Source organism: Onychostoma macrolepis, chromosome 21 (genome assembly GCF_012432095.1).
Source record: "Onychostoma macrolepis isolate SWU-2019 chromosome 21, ASM1243209v1, whole genome shotgun sequence".
NCBI lineage: Eukaryota > Metazoa > Chordata > Actinopteri > Cypriniformes > Cyprinidae > Onychostoma > Onychostoma macrolepis.
In genome coordinates, this window is record NC_081175.1 from 21,033,100 (window position 1) to 21,039,176 (window position 6,077).

The window sequence follows — 6,077 nt, forward strand, 5'->3', positions numbered from 1 at the left end:
GTTGTAATATTTCACAATATTATGGTTTTTACTGTTTTATGGGGCAAATAAATGCAACCTTGGTGATTATAAGAGGATGATTGGATGAGCTTTAAATAGATTAATTAGACTTTAAAGCCATGTTTTATTGCCTTGCATCCCCTTCTTTTCTTTGTTCCTGTTTTCTAGCTCAAAATCACCTGCGTCTCCTGCATCTTCACCTCGTCGTTGTCATGGAGAAATGCTTTCTGGAATCGCAGTGTGGTGTTTAAAGGTGGTATGATTCATTTAGTCTTTTCAGATAACATGTATCTTTGTCACCCATGGTCCACTTCTCAGCAGGTGTGCTGTAGACAAATGGGATATTATAATGGACGTCCTGTGTTTTCCAGAACAGCATGGAAATAATGAATTGATTAATGAATGAGTCAAACACCCACTGCAGATTTTTTGGTGAATCAGCTCAGCTAGTTCTAGTTTTACATGCTAAATTGTTCATCTGCTCTCGGCCATATTTTATGTCTTGTTAAAATTTTCTTCAAATGCTCATTGTTTATGTGGCACTAAGTGATCTAAAGACCACTTTCTTCTGACTACAGGGCCCTTTAAAAATCCAAGAGGCTGTGTGTCCATTGCCCTGGCTGGGCAGATATTGTGAGCTTGCAGAAGTGCTAATAAGATAATGAGAGATGGCACAGTTTGGGTGAAAGGTGAGGAATGTGTCTGGATGTAGGAGAGAGAAGCCATTAAAGCTGGTCTTTATTTAAACTGTCAAAACTCTGGGAAAGTTCAGTGCACCGCCAATGACAGTGTGATAGTTATGCATTCTAAAGTGAATGAATCAGGCATTTTTGTATTTTTCTTTTATACTGTTTACAATGCAAGCTTTTCTCTGCTCTTTTTTTTTTTTAGATTCAATGCAATTTTCTGCAATTAATTCAGCCTGGACCACTTAATGTGTAGTATAGTTAATGTAGTTAATGTGTAATTTCAGCCTGTTTTGTTTTTCTTAAAATTGAGACTTTAAGAAATGTAAGATTATTTTGAAAGTATTTTGAAAATCACCCACTGACTCTCATCATTAGAATGTTCAGCCTTCAAAAATCTAACCTAATATTTGCATGCAGAACTCGTGTGTGTGTGTGTGTGTGTGTGTATTTGCATACTATTTTTGCATTTTTAATGTTTTTTTATTTTGTTGTTGTTTTAAATTTTTTTGCATTGGAAATTTTGGTTTTTATTTCAGGAAATGCAGATCTAGTTCTCTGATACATTATAAAATAATACATATTATTATTGTTAATGTAGTATATTATTATTATTAAATTATCTCTAAATGTTATTGACCCATCTAACTTGATCAGATTCTGATTCACTGTGTTTGTCGTCCATAAATGACACTGCAGAAATGACTCTGCAAAACTGCAGTCCTGGTCACTTCCTGTATCTTCCACTAGGTGGTGTCGTGTTGAAGTCTGCCCTCCTCAGCATCATGACTTCCTCATGTGGTGATTAGGAGCAGGTAAAGGACGGTTATTTACTCTGTTGTTTAGCTCCTGTCAGAATGACGGACGAGGGGCCGCCGAGACCTTTCTGCTCTGCTGAAGCAGACTTATATTTTGCCAGCCTTGTTAATTCATTGTCTTGTTCTCCCCCAAGAATAGACACAAACGTCACCACTAATTAATAAGTTTGTGAGGAGAAATATGGGTCGTAGTCTCTGAAAAAGTGAGCGGTTAAAGGAATACTCACCTAAAATACTCATCAGATTTTCCCAACCTGTTTAACTTTTTGTTCTGTGGGAAACAAAAGGTGAATCCAGGCCACTCTATTGAATATAATGAAAGTGAATGAAGTCTGTCAAGTTCTCGAATGACAAAGAAATATCATAAAAGTATTATAAAAGTGAAGCTTATGATGGTTTTGTTTGAGGAACAAACTGATATTTAAGTCATTACCCATAATCGCCCTACACTGTAAAAAAAATTCAGTAAAATTTACGGTAAAAAACTGGCAGCTGTGGTTGCCGGAATTCTACCGTAAAAAATACGTTAACAACATTTTAGGTTTTATGGTTTTAACTTAAATTTACAGTTAAATACCGTAATTTCATTAACTGATATAATCAGATAACAACCTATTGAAGGACTGAAATCTGTTTTGTACCTTTGAAATACACTGATAACCACCAAATGCAGGTGGTGATGAGAAAGTCACATGATGAACCAAAGCCCATCACAAGCAGCTTTTTAATAATAACATAATAGAAGGTGCACAGTGTCATTCACACAAACACTAAACACCATCATGGTGAGACTCATTAAACTGAAATATGCAATAAACATTCATTTATCAACATTAGATGTAACATACAACCCTAATAAACATAACTGATAAGAAAAAACTAAGAAGAAACATAGTTATTTCAAAGAAAAAACATCAAATTCAAACAAAATTTGAAATGCAGGGAATTTTGGGAATGTCAGTTTATGGTTTTTCCCTGTAAATTTTACAGGAACTTACCATTAACCATTTAACAGGTTTTTACTGTAGCATTTTCACAGTTTTTTACCATTAAAATCAAGGTAATTTTATATAGTGTAGTTCGCTTTATAATGTTCATGAGAGAAGCAGTGATCTCTTGATTGTTCATTTGAATCAAATCCTTCCAATGAATCGGATCATCTAGTTCACAAATGGTGTGTTATATCTTTCACTTCAGAGTGAAAACAATCATGGCCACCATGTTGAAGGGCCATTCCAAAGCAAAGTTCTCAAAACTGGCCTCTTCGAAATTAAGGATTTGGAAGGGTATGGACACTTCTGTGTGGCCCCCATGATTCTTTGCGCAGATACTTAGCATAATGATGGCGCCTCTGTATGGACACAGGATGATGACGCAGAAGAGCACTTCAAGAAACAGTTGTTTGACCCTTACACCCTTCAACCCTTCAAAGCTCTCACTCCGGAGGGTGAAGGATTAGGGATGAGCACTTCTGAATGGAATGCAGGGAAAATGATTCAATCACAAGTTTTGAGTTGATTCGGTCAAAACAGTTAAAGCCTTGACTACTTTCATTGAATAAACACTTTAATTTCAGTCTGTCGCATGGCTTCAGAAGACATAAAAACTACTTTATTGATATTTTTGGGGTTCTTTTGTGTCTTTTTGATGCTTGACAGGCCCAGTCTTTATTCACTTACTGTGTGTTGAAAAGAGTGGCCTGGATATTCTTCAGAAACTCACCTTTGTGTTCCACAGAAGAAAGAAAATCTGGAATGACATGAGGGTGAGTGAATACTGACAGATTTTCATTGAAGTATGTGTGTGAATCATCATATTGGTTGATCTAAGTGGGAGTTTCAACAGGTTTGGCTGGATCGAGAGAGTGTTTGGCGTAGATTAAAGCAAAGAATGTATGAAACGGAGAACAATGCTGCAATTTTGGCACTTTCAGAAAAAAAAAAATGATTGCGCACAAGTGGACAAATGTAAAATTTTGCAATACATTTAACTGTAATTTCCTTTCTGCCACTCTGGCATGGCGTTACTGTCTGATGCGCTCTCTCTCTCTCTCTCTCTCTCTCTCTCGTTCTCTCAGTCCCTATTCATCTTCTGTTTTTTAAAATGAAATTTGGGTTACAACAGGTAAATGGGTCACTGCGCTGCAGAAGTCGGATCTCCCTCCTGCTCTGACGCACATGTACACTCACACTCCTACGCTATGATCAGCAGACCACATGGGAGCACAAACTCTCTTAGAAACAACAAAACCCTCTGGCGTCTGATGACTTTGAGTAGGCAGTGTGAAAAGAGCACATGCAATAGCTGGCCACGGTTTCTGAGAGGGGAACGGATTTTTCTGTGTTAACTAATGACCTCTTATTTCCCCAGATAATGAGTCTCCACTGTGAGCGCTGACCTCACTGCACAGCCCATTTATGCAAAACTATTTAGTTTGGTTTTATGCATTTATTTAATACAAACAAGCCATTGTGCTTCATTAGATTTCCTGGGCCCTCTTTCAAAGTTAATCTGTCCATGTTTCCCATTTGACAATTTTATCTGGGAAATACACTGCAAAACGTGGTCTCATAGGACGGTCTGACTTTGCTCTGCTTTGTAGATTTTTAGTGCATGATGTCTGTTATATTGAAATAGTCTCCTATTCTCACCAAGGCCGCATTTGTTTGATCAAAAACACAGTAAAAACAGTAATATTGTGAAATATTATTACAATTTAAGTTTTATATTTTAATGTATTGTAATTTATTTCTGTGATGACAAAGCTGAATTTTCAGCAGACATTACTCCAGTTTACTGTCACTTTTGATCAAGTTTCTGCGTCCTTGCTGAATAAAAGTATTAATTTCTTACTGAATTGAAAACATTTTTTTAAAGAAAAGTAGTAGTATAAATGCTCTACATATACAACTATCACATTTCGGCCTTTAAGGTTTCGGTCTTGCTAATTGAGTTCTATGGTCTATCACATGGAACTTAACATGTTTTGAACCTGGCACCTTGATAAATTTAGGAGCGCAGAGAGGAACATTAACCATGCTTAAATGGTGAACCATAGGACAGAAGATCTACTGGTGTTAGTTTAGCCCCCAAACACACTCATTGAGAACTAAATTAAGAAAAATTGGAAAATAATTTCCGCAGGCTAAAAGAGCAATTTAGGTGAAAATGTGCTGTAATTTTTCTTTTCCCCCTGGCTTCAGGATTATCAAGGAACTCATTTAATTTTAGAGTCAGTGCATCATTAGATGTTTTCATTTAAAGCTTTGACATGAGTGGAAATGTTTAAATCAATTTTCTTCAGTGTCAGTGTTCTTGCTACAATTTGTAAGTCATTTCTTTTTTTTATTTATTTCTTCGTTTTAGGTCTAACTTGAAGCAATTCAAAGTTTGCTCGAAGTGGGTAATGAAATGTGTGACTTTATTTTGTGTGTATATATGCAGGTTTTTGCTCAGCAGCCCTTGTTTCCTCCATGTGTTTAGTTTTCATTCTGATAAATATTCATCAACAAGATGTCCCAGTGTTTGTTTACATTTGCATGCATGCACCTGCATGTGTTTAAACCTTGACTCGTAACCTCTATCGGAAGTGAACAGACTAGGGAATGAAAATCGCCTTGACCTGAATCCTTTCCTCTTTTCACATCAAATTCTCTCAGCAACAGCCTATCGCTCAGATCTTTGTGTCAACATCTGCTGGATCAATGGATGCTGCTCAGTACTAAGAGACACGTTTGTCAAATCTGACATAGTTCTGTTCTGTCATATTAAAACAATTGTTTGTTTTAGCATCCCGACCAGGGACATTGACAACCCGTGGAATAAGGATTAATTTCTTTGTTAAAAGAGGAATTGTTTTGCAGAATCACTTAGTTGTCATTTAGGATAAATCGCTTGTTGTGTTCCTCATTTGTAGGTTGTTTGGGATATGTAAATATATGATTTTGAGGCAGGGCTATTGATTCAGGCAACCAATAGAACACAGGCAAGATTTTGATGTGAGAGGACAACAGCGGATGGACTTTTTAACCTGAGGAAGCATTATTATGGATTATGGATTCACATTTTGGCCATAAGTGATGGTTTGAAATTAATTAAATGCCTTAATGATGGATTTGTTTATTTTAAACATGCTTTTCATTTAACAAGATGTTAATTGATGAACTGGAGTTGTGCTGATTACTTATGGATTACTGTGATCTTTTTATCAGCTGTTTGGACTCTCATTCTGACGGCACCCATTCACTGCAGAGGATCTATTGGTGAGCAAGAGATTTAATGCTAAATTTCTCCAAATCTGTTCTGATGGAGAAACAAAATCATCTACATTTTGGATATCTTGAGGGTAAGTAAATTGTAAGCAGTTTTTCATTTTTTGGATGAAATAATCCTTTAACTTCCTCGAACAGTAGTTTAAAGTTTGCAGCATGACTGTTGTTGGAAACCTGTTTGGAAACAAGCATTTTTGCATAATTTTTGCAGTTGTGTTTAGTTCACTGATTTTTGAAGGATAATCAATGATTTTCCCCAAAGCCTCATAAGTATTGTTGTTAAGAATCCTAATCAACTTTCT